Consider the following 19406-nt stretch of genomic DNA (forward strand, 5'->3'; position numbering starts at 1 on the left):
GCCATAAACATGAGAAACCTCAGTAGTGAACCCACCCCCACCACCAACCTCCCCCAGAGGCCCTGCACGTCATTAGCCCTCCCCCCCCAATCCAGACCAATCCAGACTCAGAGTGTGGAATCACCCCATGGTAAGAGAGGCTCCTATGATGTGGAGATGCTGGTGTTAGACTGCGGTAAACACAGTAAGAAGTCTCACAACACCAGGTTAAAGTCCAACAAGTTTATTTGATAGTAAACCCACAAATTTTCAGAACGCTATTCCTTTGTCAGGTAAGAGGGCACCTGACGAAGGAACAGCGTTCTGAAAGCTTGTGGATTTACTATCAAATAAACTTGCTGGACTTTAACCAGGTGTTGCGAGACATCTTACTAAGAGAGGCTCCTAGGCAGAGGCATTTTGGGAGCTAGCTTTAGCCATGAGGCAGCTGCACAATTCTTATTAATAAATACTTTCATGTTCCAAACTGTGGAGAAAACAAACCAAAAGCAGGCACAATACCTTGCATGAGATGGATATGCATCCATGTTCGCACTGCTGCCTCAATGCGTCAGGGACCCGGGTTCGATTCCCAGCTTGGGTCACTGACTGTGTGGAGTTTGCGCATTCTCCCCATGTCTGCATGGGTTTTGTCCGGGTGCTCTAGTTTCCTTCCACAGTCCAAAGATGTGTGGGTTAGGTTGATTGGCCATGCTAAATTATCCCTTTGCATCACGGAGACTAGCTAGGATAAATATATGGGATCATAGGGAGAGGGCCTGGGTGGGATTGCAGTCAGCACAGACTCGATGGGCCAAAAGGCTTCCTTCTGCACAATAAGGTTCTACCTATCTATAAAATAACTGAGTTTACTTCATGTAAAATCAAAATAATTTAAGGTTAAAGCCATTAATTATCTACTATCTATTGATTGGCATCTGATAGAGTTTGATGGTACTTTGCTATATAAAGTAATATTTTGCACTTTTTCAAAGAATCCTTACGGTGAGGAAAGAGGCCACTTAGCTCATTAAGTTTGCATCAACTCTCTGACAGAGCATCCCACCCAGGCCTATCCCTGTAACCCCATGTATTTACCCCAGTAATTCTTCTAATATGCACATCTTGGGACATTAAGGAGCAATTTAGTATGCTCAATCCACCAAACCCGCACATCTTTGGACTGTAGGGGGAAACCGGGGCACCAAGAGGAAACCCACGCAGACATGGGGAGAAGGTGCAAACTCCACACAGGCTGGAACTGAACCCCAGTTCCTGGTGCAATGAGACAGCAATGCTAGCTGTGCCACAATGCCGCCCATTTTGTTTTGGTTTTTCACCACATTAGGGTTTATCATTGTGAGCAATGCCTGTGACTGATGGAAAAATCAAGAATACTATGTATTTAAAGAATCCACAGCAATGTCACCTTCTAAATTTTTGCTGGAATGAGAAAACTGATAATGCTTTGGCACTATCAGCTTACCTTTAAAACCTAAATGGATGGACATCTGTTTACAAATTGGATTAATAATATAGAGATAATGATGGACATAGGTAGTCAAACATTTTATGGAACACAAAGGTTCTCGCACTGCTGGAACCAGGTTTGAATGACCTATGCAAGGAAACGAGTTAATGTTATGACAGGAGATTGAGCTATTCAGTGGAGTGGAGCGAAGAAAATTTGTGAAGGGAAATCTTTGGATAGGCTGAATGAGCTTTGCTTGTTCCCAGCCCTTTCACGCTCTCACACCAATTAGATAATAATATCACTCTAAGGAAGTCCAAACTTTTTATTATTTTTGCATTCATTGCAGCATTGCATCATTATGTGGTATTATAGTGGACCGGACAGAGAGTATCACTGATGGTTGGTGGAAGCTGCTGGCCAAGGAGATAGGATGGAACAAGACTGTGCACTCAGCAGCTAAAATCCTAACGCCAATGGCTAGATTCAGTTTTCTTGAGGGCGCATCTGCTTGTAATTAAAACATTGAATAAAAAGTCAATGGCCACGTATGCATATATTTCAATTTTGTTTGACTACTGAGAAGATAAATAGTAATCTTGGGGGACGTTGCCATGTAACAAATAGTAGACTGTAGAACTGTAGAATACTGTAGAAAATAGTGATATCATTTTGATAGGGATAGAGCAAAAAGTGAACAGAGGAAAGAAGAAGAGGAATTATACAGATAGGAGTAAATTGCTCCTGCAGATAGTCAGCACAGACACAATGGGCTGAATGGCCTCATTCTGTGCTGTAATTCTGTGATATTGTCTGTAGACTTCCTTATCTAGAGAGTAATAAGAAAAAGGTTATTTTGTACTATATACTTCCAAATATGTGCAGGTTAGGTGGATTGGCCATGCTGAATTGCCCCTTCGTGTCCCAAAATCTCATTGAGACGTATAAGATGATGAATGGGATGGATAGGATAGAGGTGGAGAGACTCTTCCCGCTCAAAAAAGACAGTAGGACTAGGGGGCACAGCCTCAAGATAAAGGGGGGGAGGTTTAGAACGGAGTTGAGGAGGAACTTCTTCACTCAAAGGGTGGTGAATATCTGGAATTCTCTGCCCGTTGAAGTGGTGGAGGCTGCCTCGCTAAATATTTTTAAGAAGCGGGTTGATGGGTTTTTGATAAGAGAGGGGATTAAGGGTTATGGGGAGAGGGCGGGAAAGTGGAACTGAGCCACGACAGATCAGCCATGATCTTATTGAATGGCGGGGCAGGCTCGAAGGGCCAGATGGCCTACTCCTGCTCCTATTTCTTATGTTCTTATGTTCTTATGTTCTTAAAATATGTAGGTTGGGGGATTAGCAGGATAAATACATGGGGCTATGGGGATTGGGTCTTGGTAAAATGCTCTTTTGGTGCAAACCTGATGGGCCAAATGGCCTGCTTCTGCACTGTAGAGATTCTATGATTCTTTCATTCTATGATTCTATTCTATAATATCACCATGTCCTAATAGATAGCTACAATGATGTTCAATAGGGAATGGCCTCTTCATTTTGCCAACAAAGACGTATTTTTAGGACTGCCGTATGGGATTTTGTTTAATTTCTTAGCTAACAATGTATACTAGGAGTCTGAGACTGATTGTCTCTCCTCTATTATGATGTTGCCACAGGGTGTTGGAACAGGTCACAGAGACTGCTGCAAGCAAGCGGATAGCGAGCTTTGCAGCAGAGCTTCAAGGCCTCATAGGTTATCAACGCGGTTTTAACAATTGAATTGATCCATGTTCCTCACAGCTTTCAACTCAGCTATAATACAGCGGTTCAATTGCAGATAAAAGGCTGATCCACTGCCTGTGTCACAAAATAGGGACCAAAGACAAAAACTGTTCCAGCCAGTACTCAGCGAGTCTTATGGATTTGAGTGACGGGTGGATAAAGCTGAACCGGATTACTTACTGTCATTAGGGATTATGACAGTGGCAGAGCTCAAGACAACATTATAGGAATCCAATGGTAGTAAACAGTAAATTGCCCCTAGCACTACTGCTGTAGATAGAACTGTCAGAAATAGTAATTCATTGAAGTAAAAGTAGCAGTGTCTTGGCAAATCATTTTTTTTGTTTGTGAAGGCAGAAAAACAAGCAGAGCTGCACATCAAGCTTGTCACAATGGCATCAAATGTGTGCTTGATGTGTTAATATGTTTTGATACAAGCTACAGAACCGTGACGTGCAAATTTGTTTAAAACCATGAAGATGGCTATATCGAACTAACTCAGTTAAACAAAAAGATTTCCCCACCTTTTGATGGTATTTGGGTTGAAGAGAAGAGGTTTGTTGATTTGTTTCCAAGCTTTTGCCAATCATTTAATCTGTCAGCTCAATACACAATGCTGGGACAACAGTAGTCAATTTGCTCCCAGGCCTCTCCCAGTGGTATCCTATTGCTTTTTGCAAGAGGTCATATCAGAATGGGTTCAGAACCTTGTGTCTGATTCTCTTTCTACCTGATCAACCCTGGCAATATGGCTCTTTTGTATCACTCTTGCCACTCAATTGTCAACTTAAACCTCATTCTAAGACGTGAGCACATAAACTAATGTGACAGTCTATTGCAGTGCTGAAGGCGTGCTGCATTGTTGGAGGTACCTGCCTTGGGTGAACCTTTGCACTTTTGTTTTTGGTAATTCAGATAGATGTTAAAGATACTGTGGGCACCATTTTGAAGGAGAAGGGAGAGATTTCCCATTGTTTTTGTTACTATTCGCCAACAGTTAATTCCATGAAAGGATGTCTTAAACAAAAAGAGAAAATGCTAGAAAAGCTTGATATTCAACACAGAGCGGAATGTATCATGGGCTTCTGTACAAGCTATTAAGACATCCCCTGTTATCGGGTATGACTGTAGGCAGATGATGGGTATTAACATGGGCCTCACTTGTGCTACTATAGACACAGGCTGAAACTGGACTTGTTGGGTCAGGGGATGCATATTCTCATGTGTAACTGTGTAAGTAAGTGCTTATAAAACTGTGTAATGTTTGGTTTGCCTTCATTTTTATCCTTCGCCACCTGGATTTCTGGAGTGTATTATGGTAACAGAAGATGGTTGCTTGAACGTAAAGGCTGAAAAGAAAGAAAAACAAACTCCAAACATAAAAATTTGGAATCCGAGTGGTCAACATTGAAAATGGTGAAAAGCTAATGCAAACTGTTGTGGTATAAATACTCCCCCAATGTTTCCAGAATCTGAACCATATGACCAGTGGGAGAATGAAGTGGGTATCCGGACAAAATTTAACTTGGGAATCCTGGAACAGTTGAAGCACTTAAATTCCTGGATTGTGTCTCGTACTGACAAGAGGGTGAATTTTCACCTTCTACCCACCACGGGAATCGTGGAAGGCAAGAGGTGCACCATGGAAAGGTCCGTTGATCTGAGGGGAGATTTTCCAGCTTGGGGGGTGAGGGGCAGGGTTGGTTTGGCAGCTGCGGCCAGAAAATCCTGTCCAAGGAATTGGTTCTAACTACCACATGCTTGTTTTGATGTGTTGGAGTTATGGTGAAACACCTTAAAATCAACAATGTTTTAAGCACAAATAAATATTGAAAAAATTAAAATGGGGAAATGTGTACTCAAATACTTATCCTTAGGTTACTCAAAGAATGTGAAATTAGTCATAGTTTTGTGAAGCTTCACATACTAATCTTCCTCGTGGTATTATAGTACAGGTGGCTTCATATTATTTTTCAGCATAAAAACAGGAATATCGTTTAGATTGGGAAGCCAAAAAAATTTTAAAAAAGGGTTGCTAAAGGTAGCTGTTGGTGAGACAGTGGATGTGGGATTCTATTTGTTAAAAATTGTAAGTGAGATTCAGTACAATGGGCCTACTAGAGATAGTTTATCCACAGAATGATATGTAGACTGTGGGATAATGTCCTCAATGAAAGATGAGTAAGGAAAGGTTACAGATTAACCTTGCTACCCTGAAACAAATGCTTGAGAGCTTGAGAGAAAGGAAATCTCTAAAATTAAATTGGTGAATGCAAACCGCAAACAGTTTGTTTTACAAAAAAAATGCATGCACTAAGAAATGGCAGAGGTCCTACGTGAGAGGCACCACACATGTAATGCATTGTGCAGAATATGAAGGTTTTTATTTAATTCGTTTCGTAATTTTGGATGTACATTTAGGTCGGAATTTTCCTGCCCCGCTCACCTGCCTCGGGAATCGTAGCGGGGGGCTGGGAGGGAATATACAAAGATCCATTGACCTCAGGTGGATTTTCCGACCTTGGGGTGAGCGCAGTCGGAAAATCCTGTCTGTAAAGTCTAAGTGGGATTTAGGGTCCTTCCCACTGGCAGGGTCTTCTAATCCCCCTGTAGATGATGCCTTGCGTAGACTCCCCAGCAGTGTGACAGGCAAGCCACACAAAACGGCAAAGGCATTGGCGACACTGGAAGATCCCGCCGGCGACCAACGACAAGCCGCCTCTGCCTTCAGAAAACACACTGCGGAGCTGGGGGTGGGGGAGAGAGAAGGGAAGCTGCTCATTGTACATTAATAATGTTTAGTCACAGGCAGGTGTTGGGGTTTTATTTGTGCCTCTTTCAGTAGGTGCCAACGAAACTATTTTGTGATTTTGCATCTATATTTGCTGCAAGCATAAATGGCGACACAGGCACAAAACCACACAAGAGTCGGGAGACAAGAAGCTCGCCAGTGAGATCTTGTTTCCTGATTTTCCCAACCCTCACTGATGATACAACAAGATTCCCCTGGGTTTTAATAAATATTAATATTATTAACAGACCTCCCTGTCACGTGATCCCATCAGTGAATATTCACACCTTGCCGATGTGACATCATTCAGTCAGGTTTAACAACAGCGTCAGATTCTTGATTCCTTCTGTTCTGAATTCTTACATAGGTTACCATCCCCCTGCTATATTAGTCTAAACCAGTCAGCTAGGCTCAGACTATCTATTAGTTTGCAGAGATAGCCATGGCCAAGTTGAAAGAATGATAGCTCATGATGTTTCGTCTTCAATTTGAGATCATAGAATCCCTACAGTGCAGAAAGAGGCCATTCAGCCCATTGCGTCTGCACCGACAACAAGCCCTCCCAGGCCCTATTCTCGTAATGTCACGTATCTACCCTGACATTAAGGGGCAATTTAGCTTGGCCAATCAATCTAACCTGTACATCTTTGGACTGTGGGAAGAAACCGGAGCAAGCCCTTGCAGACAGCGGGAGAATGTGCAAGCTCCCCACAGATAGTGACCCGAGGCTGGAATTGAACCCGGGTCCCTGGTGCTGTGAGGCAGCAGTGCTAACCCTTATGCCACCGTGCTGCCCTGGTACTACTGGGAAAATCCAATATGTAGTTATTTTTGCTCTGCCACAGAATAGAAATACACAACCCATGACTGGCCACTTAGCTTGTCAAAAACTACCAAACTAGAATGAATACAATATCAACTTACTGTTCAGCATAATTCAAATAGATGCTTTGCAAAGCTAATTCAAACCAGCTAAGTAGATGAGGCACCTTAAATCTCAAATGTGTTTTGCGATGGAGTCCCTGGTGTCGAACAGTGGTAATACAAGCAATCATGACACACAACTCAGAGCTATCACAGGCAGAGGTTGATTCCTCACAGTGGGTAATAGATTGAGTGAGTGGAGTGGTGCAATAATTTGGGACATCTAAGATAAACAAATGGCGAGATTAAATATTGTTTGAACTTGATGTCTTGGTTTGAACCTTGATCCCCTTGGGGAGGCAATAGTCTAGTGATATTACCGCTGGACTATTAATCCAGGAACTTCAGCTAATGTTCTGAGGACCTGGGTTCGAATCCTGCCATGGCAGGTGGTGAAATTTGAATTTGATTAAAAGTATCTGGAATTAAGAAGCTATTGATGACCATGAAATGATTGTTGATTGTTGGAAAATCTCAACTGGTTTGCAAATGTTCTTTAGGGAAGGAAATCTGCCGTCCTTACCAGACGGGCCTACATGTGACTCCAGATCCATAACAATGTGGTTGACTCTCAACTGCTCTTGGGCAACTAGAGATGGGTGATAAATGTTGGCCAGTCAGCAACACCCCACCAGTGAATAATAAAACAAAGGCTCAATTTCTGCTTTTACTTTGATTGCACCAGACACATTGAATGTATTGAAGAACCGGCTAAATATAGCACTTGGAGTGAATGGGATCAAAGGTTATGGGGAGAAAGTAGGATTAAGCTATTGAGTCAGATGATCAGCCATGATCGTGATGAATGGCAGAGCAGGCTGAAAGGGCCAAATGGCCTCCTCCTGCTCCTATCTTCTATGTGTCTTTGTGTGTTTCTATGTTTCGATGTTTCTATGTTTTCTGTAAGAGAAAGACACAGCGTGAGATTACAATTTCAAATGTAATTTTATACAAAGAAATGAAAAGGCACACTCAAATAATTCCCTTTCAGGCCTCACAAGTAATGGAATTATCATACAAGTGCAGAAAGGATGTTTTGAATTTAAGGTTAAAGTTCAAAAAAGTGATGAGGAAGCTGCAAAGGAGCATACTGATATAATACTAGCCTTAGTGATGCATTCTGTCCCCTGCCTCTGAGGGAAAGATGTTCCATTCCTTTCCATTATCATTCGCCTAAAATTAGAAACAAATATAATTATTATAAACCTTTTTGTGGCTGAAAGGCATAAAAAGAAAGATTTTCTTACCATATACATCTGGCACAAATGAGGAAAAGTAAAATCGAAAAGGATTTTTATTTGAATGTAGAACTTGATGCACTATCCCGCAGTGATAGAATTTGTTTTGGGTGAACAGTCATAAGTCCTGAAGCATTGCCCTACTAATCTTTTGTCACTGCATTGGGACGATATTCTAACCACTTTACATGAGGAAAAGTGTAGAAAAATAGACAAATGCCATACATTTCTTAATGGTGCTTTAAGGACAGAAGTAGTAGAAGATGGAAAAAAGTGAAAACAGCCAGTGAGAAAATTAATTGCAAAATTGAGAGATAGAAGGCGTGAATTCACGAGCAGAGTATATCAGTAAATGTGTGTTGTCAATAGTTCTTTCTATAGAATTCTAGTACCACAATCTGAAGACCAAGTCTCCTTGTCTTTTACCAATAAAAATTATAAAACACTGCGGATGTTGGAAGATACTGCACTGATTCAATTAGGATTTACTGTGCTTTGCTAGATTTTTATAAAGAAGGTATATATTATTAACATAGTATTTGTGCTTCACTTTAACTGTTTTACAATTCTTGCTTTGGTAATAAAACAGCTGCAATACAAAGCCCCTTAGGTTTTATAATAAACCAATATGTGCCTACAGTGGCTTGATCATATTAAAGGAGTTTATCATATTGTGAAAAGAACGTGGCATCTTCAAGGGTTATTGACTGGAGCAGTTGGGATTATGATCACTGAAGTGTGACTTTTCCTTCTATTGATTGGGCCTTATGGAGTATCCAAATGTTTTGGCTTTATTCATAAATAATCAATGTTTCATTAACTTGGCGTGATTCCTGATATAAAGGATGAGATTCAAGTTTTATCACTGGAAGTTAAGAGCTTCCATTAATCTTAGGTGATTTTTCGTTAGAATATTGACATGCTCCACTCCATCATGGCAAACTAAAATTGAAATGTTGTACATTGCGTAATTTGCATTGAAAGTGTAATTTTGATAAGTGACTTTATTAGACGTTGACATGCGTAAAAATCATTAATAATCAAAAGCAGATTATTTTAGCTATTGCAGCGAGTTCTAGTTTGCTCGTAATTTTGTTTGAGATTCTGTCCACACATCAGCCTAGTATTGATCATCGGCTATGATGCGTCAGATAGCTGCACAGAATTGCCTGTCAGTGGTACAGAGCTCCCTAACAACGTGTGAGCCTGCAGATGCTAAACAGATTAAAACATCAATGAAAGTACTGAATCAGAGCTTTCGCTAAATCATTAGTACATTGTAAAGGTACAAGCAAGAGGTCAGTTAAAACCTTATTAATAGATGGAATACTGGAAACAAGTGGTGTAGTTGATAGATTTTCAGTGGGAATGAATGGTAGAATCTGCACATTCCTACTCAAGCAGAGTGTGTGCAAATTCATAATGCAAATACATGTTTCATAGAGTGTCGAAAAGCACCGTTCTGTAATAGTTGCATTGCATATTTCACTTTTTTTGTACACTGGAATGGAGACTTGAGTTAATTAAAATGCTTGGCCGTGCATTATATTTTAACTCACTCAACTCACATTTCGACTTTTAAAATAAATTCATTCTAATCAAAATAAAAATTTTCACCTTCTGCGTCAAAAATATAAAATTATAGAAGTGCATGGTGTCGGTGGAAAGAAAGGAAAAAAATTAACATTTTGGGTGTACAGCCTTGCTGTTCTGAACTTTGCTGAAGGATTTTTCCAACTGGCCTCAAGGCCTCTACAGAAGGATCAAATGGGATTTCTTGAGGCCGTACTTGCCCGGAAACAGTCTCACTGAGATATTTTCCCAGAGGCTGTCTCCGATTTGGCTGCCTACAAGCTCAACAGCCTGACCTCCCCACCATATCATGGGCCCCAGTCCCCCACCCACATTATCCCAATGCACTGGTGCTGTCCACCTGACACACTGGCGGTGGCCAATGGCACTGCCAGTGTGTCTGGTTGCCACTGTTGGGCTATCTGGTAGCCATTACCAGTATGCCAGGTGGACACTGCCTGATGTGCATCGCCCTCCCATGCCCCCAACCACCTGCGGGCTTCAATGGCCTCCAAGATCTCCAATGTGTCCATTGTGCCTGGTCTCCGCTAGTGGAGACCAGTAGTGATTATTGCCGTTATCGCATCGCGCCCAAAGTCTAGAGACTTCCGTGTGCTGGGTTTTGAATGTACTATGCATATTTAAATACTACTTTCAATTTGCTTATCAGCCTCATGCCTTTCTGGGTGTGATCCAGTTCATGCCATTAGGAACTTGCCCAGGAGACTTGCAAACCATTTGGCGCTAGGTGCAAAGCAGATTTTTAGGCTCGCACGATATTCTCCGGAATCAGCGCAATCTACTAACAGCATGTCAAAATCGAAGAATCACCCCTTTCAAGACTTGCACAATCTTCAAATTTTGTAGTTGTGCCCAATACACTCGGGTCTAGGCTACAAATATAAATTGAGAAAAGCAGTGAATCCCCCAGTCAGAAGTGTGTGTTCGTCTACTGGAGGTATCCCAAGAATTGACTCCACAGATAAACTTCAGGGAGCACGGGTATTTATTTGCAAGTCTCACTTGCCAGGGATGCCTACTGCCCTCCCTGGGTAATCCCTGGTGGATCTACAGGCATGATGTGGAGATGCCGCTGCCGGACTGGAGTAAACACAGTAAAAAGTCTCACAACACCAGGTTAAAGTCCAACAGGTTTATTTGGTAGCAAATGCCACTAGCTTTCGGAGCGCTGCTCCTTCATCAGGTAAGTGGGAGATCTGTTCACAAAAATAAAGACACAAACTCAATTTACAGCATAATGATTGGAATGCGAGTCTTTACAGCTAATAAAATCTTAAAGGTACAGACAATGTGAGTGGAGAGACCATTTAGTGCAGGTTAAAGAGATGTGTATTGTCTCCAGACGGGACAGTTAGTGAGATTTTGCAAGTCCAGGCAAGTCGTGGGGGTTACAGATAGTGTGACATGACCCTAAGATCCCAGTTGAGGCCATCCTTATGTGTGTGGAACTTTGCTATTGGTCTCTGCTCAGCAACTGTGTGCTGTCGTGTTTTGTGAAGGCTGCCTTGGAGAATGCTTACCCAGAAAGGTGTTTTGGTGAAAGATGCACGATCTGAAACCTCAACCACGGGCATTCAAATGTGGTGTAATCACTGGTAACGTGGCGAAAAACTGCAGCAGGCGACGGTGCAGAGGGACCTCGGGGTCCTTGTGCATGAGTCGCAAAAACCCAGCTTGCAGGTGCAGCAGGTGGTCAGGAAGGCGAATGGGATGCTGGCCTTCATAGCGAGGGGGATTGAATATAAAAGTAGGGAGGTCTTGCTGCAGCTGTATAGGGCATTGGTGAGGCCGCAGCTGGAGTACTGTGTGCAGTTTTGGGCGCCGCACCTGCGCAAGGATATTTTGGCCCTGGAGGGAGTGCAGAGGAGGTTTACTAGGCTGATACCGGAGTTGAGGGGATTGAGCTATGAGGAGAGGCTGAATAAACTAGGTTTGTACTCATTAGAGTTTAGAAGAATGAGGGGAGATCTCATTGAGACGTATAAGATGATGAATGCGATGGATAGGATAGAGGTGGAGAGACTCTTCCCGCTCAAAAAAGACAGTAGGACTAGGGGGCACAGCCTCAAGATAAAGGGGAGGCGGTTTAGAACGGAGTTGAGGAGGAACTTCTTCACTCAAAGGGTGGTGAATCTCTGGAATTCTCTGCCCGTTGAAGTGGTGGAGGCTGCCTCGCTAAATATTTTTAAGAAGCGGGTTGATGGGTTCTTGATAAGAGAGGGGATTAAGGGTTATGGGGAGAGGGCGGGAAAGTGGAACTGAGCCACAACAGATCAGCCATGATCTTATTGAATGGCGGGGCAGGCTCGAAGGGCTAGATGGCCTACTCCTGCTCCTATTTCTTATGTTCTTATGTTCTAAAGATCAGAGGCCAAATGCCTGTGACCGCTGAAGTGTTCCCCAACAGGAAGAGAACAGTCTTGCCTGGTGGTTGTCGAGTGGTGTTCATTCATATGTTGTCGTAGCGTCTACATGGCCTCCCCAGTGTATCATGCCTCGGGACATCCTTTCCTTCAACGTATCAGGTAGACGTTGGCCAAGCTGCAAGAGTACCTGGTAGATGGTGTTCTCACATGAGATGATGACATCCATATTGATGATCTGGCACATCTGAGGTTGCTGTGGCAGGGTTATATGGTGTCATGGTCACTGTTCTCCTGAAGACTGAGTAGTTTGCTACGGAAAATGGTCTGTTTTAGGTTTGTGCAGCTGTTTGAAGGCAAGAAGTGGGGGTGTGGGGATGGCATTGACGAGATGTTCATCTTCATCAATGATATGTTGAAGGCTCTGGAGGAGATGTCATAGCTTCTCCGCTCTGGGGAAGTACTGGACGACAAAGGCTACTCCGTCCACCATGTCCTGTGTTTGTATTCTGAGGAGGTTGGTACGGTTTTTCGCTGTGGCGCGTTGGAACTGTTGATCGATGAGTCGAGCGCCATATCCTGTTCTTATGAGGGCATCTTTCAGCATTTGGAGGTGTCTGTTACAATCCTCCTCATCCGAGCAGATCCTGTGTATACGGAGGGTTTGTCGGTAGGGGATGGCTTCTTTAATGTGTTTAAGCTGGAGAAGTGGAGCATCGTGAGGTTATCCATGGGCTTGCAGTACAGTGAGGTGCTGAGGTGACCATCCTTAATGGAGATGCGTGTGTCCAAGAATGCAACCGATTCCAGAGATTAGTCCATGATGAGTCTGATGGTGGGATGGAACTTGCTGATGTCATCATATTGTTGTTTCAGTGATTGTTCACCATGAGTCCAAAGGGAGAAAATGTCATCGATGTATCTAGTGTATAGCATCAGTTGAAGATCCTGTGCAATGAAGAAATCTTGTTCAAACCTGTGCATGAAGATGTTGGCATATTGAGGTGTGAATTTGGTCCCTATGGCTATTCTGTGTGGTTAGATGTAGAACTGGTTGTTGAAGGTGAAGACATTGTAGTCCAGGATGAAGCAGATGAGTTGTAAAATTGCATCTGCAAACTTGCAGTTGTTGGCATTGAGTACTGAGGCATTTGCAGGAAAGGATGTCCCATGGCATGGTACACTGGGGAGACCATGCAGACATTACAACAACAGATGAATGAAAACCACTCGACAATCACCAGGCAAAACTGTTCCCTTCCTTTCGCTACTAATATTTTTCACTTAAATAACATAGTTTTACTAAATTTGGGGACTAAAATGATTAAGACATAGGAATGAAATGTAATAATAGATTTAGAAATGATATGGCCAATACATTTTCTTAGAGATCCTGCAACTCAAAATTTCCCGATGGATGGGATCGTGATGCACCTGAACATTGGTGCCTTTCCAGCGACACCAAAATTGAGTCATGGGTGGGACGGCCCATGGTCAGTCTTCCCTGCCCCACCAACTGAGGCCCTTAACTGACTTATTAAAAATGAATGACCACCTAAGGGCCTCATCATGTCACTTCTGGTGTTAACCCAGCTGCAGCGGGGCTTGTTGTCATGCGGTATGCGTGACAGATGAACCTGTGTAGGCCGCTTGCATGTCCCAGGCAATGTACCCCCTTGACCAAAGGCAATCAATGCCTTAGATCGAGGGGCTGGAGGTCAGAAAGGGCAGGCCAACTTGTGGCACAAGCCGCAAAAGATCTGTTGTTGGATTCACATTTCTGGAATTTGCTGGGATCATTTTTCCTTGTTATTTATTGCAGTTTAAGTTTTTGCTGCTCGTCATGCATATTTGTAAATGACGGGTCCAAGTAATTCTCCAGATAATTCTTCAGTTTCAGAGATATTTTTCTAATTAGCAGCAGTGATTAAATGTTATAAGCAGTATTAAATGAGTAACACTGAGCTACAACAAACTGCAGACAAACAAACAGTAATTAAAATTCAACAGTCTTTTTTAGCCATCTTTTTTAAGTCAGAGATTGGAAAACTTTCAGCTCACAGGTAAGAATGCTCAGGTCATATGCATGGTTCATAGACACAGAAAGGGAGAAATTCTTTTTTCAGCTCTCAAGATAAGTCCCAAATCTTATCTCAGAGAAGTAATGCCTAATGTACCAGTATGAATTTTTTCACACTGGCTATCCTTAGAACCACAGAACCATAGAATCCCTCTTGAACATGCACCTATTTTCCAAAGGAGCTTCGTACCCAGGCCCGCCCACTATCTCCATAACCCTGGACATTTACCATGGCTATTCCACAGAAGCTGCACTTCTTTGGACTGTGGGAGGAAACCAGAGCAGCGGGCACAGGGAGAACGTGCAAACTCTGCACAGTCACCCAAGGCTGGAATCGAACCCAGGCACTGTGAAGCAGCAGTGCTCATCATTGTGCCACCGTACCTTATAAGTTTCCTCGGTTTATTAATTTAGAACAGCTTTTGACTTTGAAAGCCACACCCACTGGAGCCAGGATTAAATCCGGCTCAAACTCAGTCTGCTTTGAGCCCTTTCGGCAGCAAACTCCCAAACGCTGGATTGCAAATCCAATCGCAGATGCAGAAACAGCAGATTCAATTGCGGGGGGGGGGCCATCAAGATGGCACAGTGGTTAGCACAGCTGCCTCACAGCAACAGATGTTTGATTCCTGTTTACGTCACCGTCTGTGCGGAATCTGCACATTCTCCCTGTTTCTGCGTGGGTTTCCTCCAGGTGGCTCCGGTTTCCTCCCACAGTCCGGAAGATGTGCTGGTTAAGTGCATTGGCCATGCTAAATTTTCCCTCAGTGTATCCCAACAGGCGCTGGAGTGTGGCGACTAGGAGATTTTCACAATAACTTCATTGCAGTGTTAATGTAAGTCTACTAATAAATAAACTTTAAGTTCCCTCTCCTCCGAGACTATACCCCTATGCTCGCAGCGAAGCCCAAGCTGTGCTCAGCCCTGCCCTTTCCCTGTGTATCTCACATTCTTTCCCTAGACCATGGACCCATTTACTGAGTCTTAAAGCCTAGCCCTAACCTTAAACACAGCAGCAATCCCTCTGCTGCTGAGCTGCGGCCTGTCTAAACCCAGGCTCAGTCTTCACATTATGAAACTATCTGCGTTCCAACGTCAACTACCTGAAGACCCTTACCCTGTGCTTCTTTTCTTCCTGACCGAGGTCCATGAGCTGGAGCACCTCACATGAAATAATGGACTGGTGAGTACATAAAATAATAATTGTTAGGAAGTATTTTAAAGCACAGATTTTCATATTTATAGGATGCATTGTCACATGTTGATCTACGGTACACAAATTTTCATAGCTTGTTACACTCATGCAATATGAACTTGTGAGTCGTAAATATTGACTGGTGAACGATAAACCCAAAATGGATACCCTCCTGCAAAACAAAATGGAGTTGAGAGGTCAGAAGACCCATTACCTTCCTACTAGAAAACATGAAACTACAAGATCCCTGAGCTAATCTTCATATCTGGACCCTTCTTGACAAAGCAATTAAAGTGCAAATGACCTTTCTAGATATATCTTTGAGAAGTAATTAAAATGCAAATGACCCGTCCGGTGGTTAAAGGCTGCACTTCTCCAGCTAATTAAAAATACTGGTTTTGCAAGAGAGCCGCAGACTCCAAACTGGAAATTCAGAAAATTGCTGTGATCTTATCAAGATGGCATGTGAATGAATGACGCTCAGATTGCCTTGCTTCACAAAGACCGAGCCAACAGAAACTATATAGGAGGGAAAGAGATGCTCTGGTCATATGACGGAAACTAGGTTTCTGATCAGGAGATTTAATAAAGAAAATTTCTGGATCAGGCAGGGGCGAAACACTTAGACCAGTGAAGGAAGACAGCCAATAGGCAGGGGTTCAGGTTTGCCTTGATCTCACTATCTGAGCCACTGCAACAATGCTTTGCTACAGATCTTTGCTTTTGCACTTTCACTGGAGTGGACCAAGAGACATCTGCTGCTGTGAGCAGAAAACAACAGCGAATGTACATTCCTAACCCTCTAAACCCATTCCTTCTATTGACAAAAGGATTACAGGCCTGCAAAATTTCAAGTCAGAATGGTGGCACGGTGGTTAGCACTGCTGCTTCACAGTACCAGGTTTGATTCCAGCCTTGGGTGACTGCACATTCTCCCCATGTCTGCATGGCTTTCTTCTGGGCGCTCCAGTTTTCTCCCACAGTCTAAAGATATGCAGGTTAGGTGGATTGGCCATACTAAATTGTCCCTTAAGTGTCCAAAGGTGTGTGGGTTAGGTGGATTAGCTGTGGTAAATGCAACGGGTATAGGGTCGGGGGTTGGGCTTGCTAAAATCCTACTTAAGAGAGTCAGGTGACTCAATGAGCTGAATGGCCTCCTTCTGCACAGTAGGAATTCTACAGTTCTATGGTTGAGTCTGTACCCCAGGAAAGAGCAAGTGTGATAAAGTACTCTTCAAATTCCAAGACCAAAGTACATATTTCTTCTGTACCTATAATCTTTTGTTGCATGCATGCGTATCTGTATGAGCGTGTATCTGCGTGTTGTCACATAAAAATTTGGGTGTTTACTAACAAACGTCCATCTTTATTTTTAAAGTTACCAGAAAATCTATCATGTATGTATTCCTGACACTCAGGAGTTAAAACATTTTCTTTTGAAGACACTGCCCTCAATCAGTCGAGAGGTAGAGGAAAACAAAACCACCCCCATCATCCTTCCCCTGTCCCGAACAACTTACATTCTGAATATTATTGTTCTGCTTTATTGCTGTTTTGTTTTTGTTGCTGTCAGGGGGGTCATGTTAAATTTTAAGTGTTAATATGGGGTCATATTAGAAATTAGATTGAGTGCTGGTCTAGTGGCCATCAGGGAGAGAGCATGTGACTCAATCGACCTGGCTGGATTTAAAGCTGGCTCTCAGATTTGAAAGAAGTGTTTTAGCTTCTTGCACCACTTAATCAGCTGAGTTGTAAACATCTGTGAAGAGTTCGGGGAAAGAATATAAGCAATTCCAGGATTTGGAGCAAAGAAAAAAAATTTGGCAACCCCTCCTTGTTGCTTCCAGTGTTTGTTTGCACTGTGTTTAACAAGTCCTAAAGTTTGGCAAAGGAAGTTGTAGAGAATTGTGTAATATGATTATGCATGAATTCATGTTTGGTTAAGGCCCATTGCGTAATAGGTGGAGTGAGCCTGCTGGTGAGTCATTGCCATGTTCTATATATTCCAAATCTAAAACTGGAACACCCAGCACTTCTAATGAAATTGCTTTTTAATACATTTAAAAACTTCTCTTACGCATTTGCAGTCATTTATGGTACATATTAATCTGTACGCTAAAAGATCCCATAAATACCTTGTTCTTCAAGGGTTTTGTTCTTGTGTTGTTTCTCTTTTGTACAATATTCATTTTGTACAATTGACAGATGACAATAAATACTCCCCACCATGCAAACATTGAATATGTTTTGCATGCTGTATAGTATTAAGATAATATTAACTTATAATAATAACTTTAAGATAATAATCTTTTACATAGAATGATTTAGGATTTACAGCACTGAGCCGGTCCCTCCAATTGGCTTCTGATGGTGCTAATACTCCATTCAGATATCCTCTCACACTCATTCTTCTAACCCCAGGAACATATCATTCTATTCTTTTCAGCCTCATGTGCTTATCTGGATTTTCTTTAAATGCATCCATTGTATTCTATTTGCCTCACAGCAAGTTCCACATTCCAACCAGTCCCTTGGTCGTAGGTGTTAAAAACCACCACAATTTCAGGATTTAAAAGCTACGAGGCTAAGTGCTATTAATTAAGGTTTTTCTTGCACTCTACAACAGAAGGGTCAGAGTGGTGCAAGTTGGCATAGAATCATACATAGATTCCCTGCAATGCAGGAGGAGACACAGTAAAAAGTCTGACAACACCAGGTTTTAGTCCAACCGATTTATTTGATAGTAAACGCACAAGCTTTCGAGGTTTCCCTCTTCGTCAGGTGAATGGAGAGTTCAGGCCAGAACTCTCCATTCACCTGATGAAGAGGGAAACCTCGAAAGCTTGTGCGTTTACTATCAAATAAATCGGTTGGACTAAAACCTGGTGTTGTCAGACTTTTTACTGTGTTTACCCCAGTCCAACACCGGCACATCCACATCATGCAGGAGGAGGCCATTCAGCCCATCGAGCCTGCACTGACAATAATAACAATAGGGACAATAATCCCTATCCCATAACCCTATGCATTTATCCTGTAAGTCCCCCTGACACTAAGGGACAATTTAGCATGACCAATCCACCTGTCCTACACATCTTTGGACTACGGGAGGAAACCAGAGCACTTAGAGGAAAGCCACACACAGACACAGGGAGAACGTGCAAACTCACCCAAGGCCAGAATTGAATCCGGATCGGTGGCTCTGCAAGGCAGCAGTGCCACCGTGCCACCCTAAATGGATAGGGTATGAATGGGGTGCTAAGATTTTGCCAAAATGTTGAGCAAATGTGCTTGCAAATTGTTTTTCCAATTAGTTTCCCTTCCATTCAGCAGACTGATCTAGTTACCAGGTCCTATTGCTCAAGATGTGTGCATACTAGGGTGGGGCAGGTGGTGCAAGTGAAAACAATTTGGAGGAAGGGGGTGTGTTTAGTAATGAGATATTTACATTGAATGAGTGCCCAGTGCAATTCAGGTCTAACTGATCAGATGTTTCTCAATGTAACATCCATGTTGCCCAAGGGTTGCTAATCATGGTTCAAGCCGTAGGCCAGGGTGAGTAAGCAGGCCCAAGTATTATCTCAGCCAGTGACAGGGTTGAACCCATGCTCTTACCCTTATTTTGCACCACACTTCAGCCATTTAATCAACTGAGATAACTGACCTCACTGACAACAGGTATACAGTTCCAAATTGTATAGAATTGGTCTGTTCTTTTTCATCAAATAAGATGTTGAAATGTACCAATGCTTGACTAACCTACCCACCTCTCCCAGGAAAAAAATGGAATTACTGAGCCCCCACCTTCAGCCAAAAGTCAAAGTAACAAAACAAAGCCCCTAGTCTTCATGAAAAGATTTGCCTTTCACAATAATTGGATGTTTCAAAGAGCTTTACAGCTAATGAAGTGTTTTGATGTGTTGTTGGAATGCAGCAAACTCAAGTTCCTACAAATACGGCACACAGTAATTTTTTGAGGCATGTGTATAGTTTTAAGT

At 42.6% G+C, this 19406-nt stretch overlaps 1 long non-coding RNA gene across 1 annotated transcript; it reads right to left on the minus strand.

The window, feature by feature from the left end:
• Positions 1-5610: 5610 nt before the first annotated feature.
• On the minus strand, positions 5611-18767 carry LOC145349756 (uncharacterized). The gene is made up of 3 exons (XR_013888142.1): positions 18579-18767; positions 8046-8112; positions 5611-7839 (listed from the first exon to the last, which is right to left on the minus strand). It is a non-coding gene; the product is annotated as an uncharacterized LOC145349756 (long non-coding RNA).
• Positions 18768-19406: the final 639 nt, after the last annotated feature.

This window comes from Carcharhinus amblyrhynchos, chromosome 11 (genome assembly GCF_965287045.1).
Source record: "Carcharhinus amblyrhynchos chromosome 11, sCarAmb.v2.hapA, whole genome shotgun sequence".
Taxonomy (NCBI): domain Eukaryota; kingdom Metazoa; phylum Chordata; class Chondrichthyes; order Carcharhiniformes; family Carcharhinidae; genus Carcharhinus; species Carcharhinus amblyrhynchos.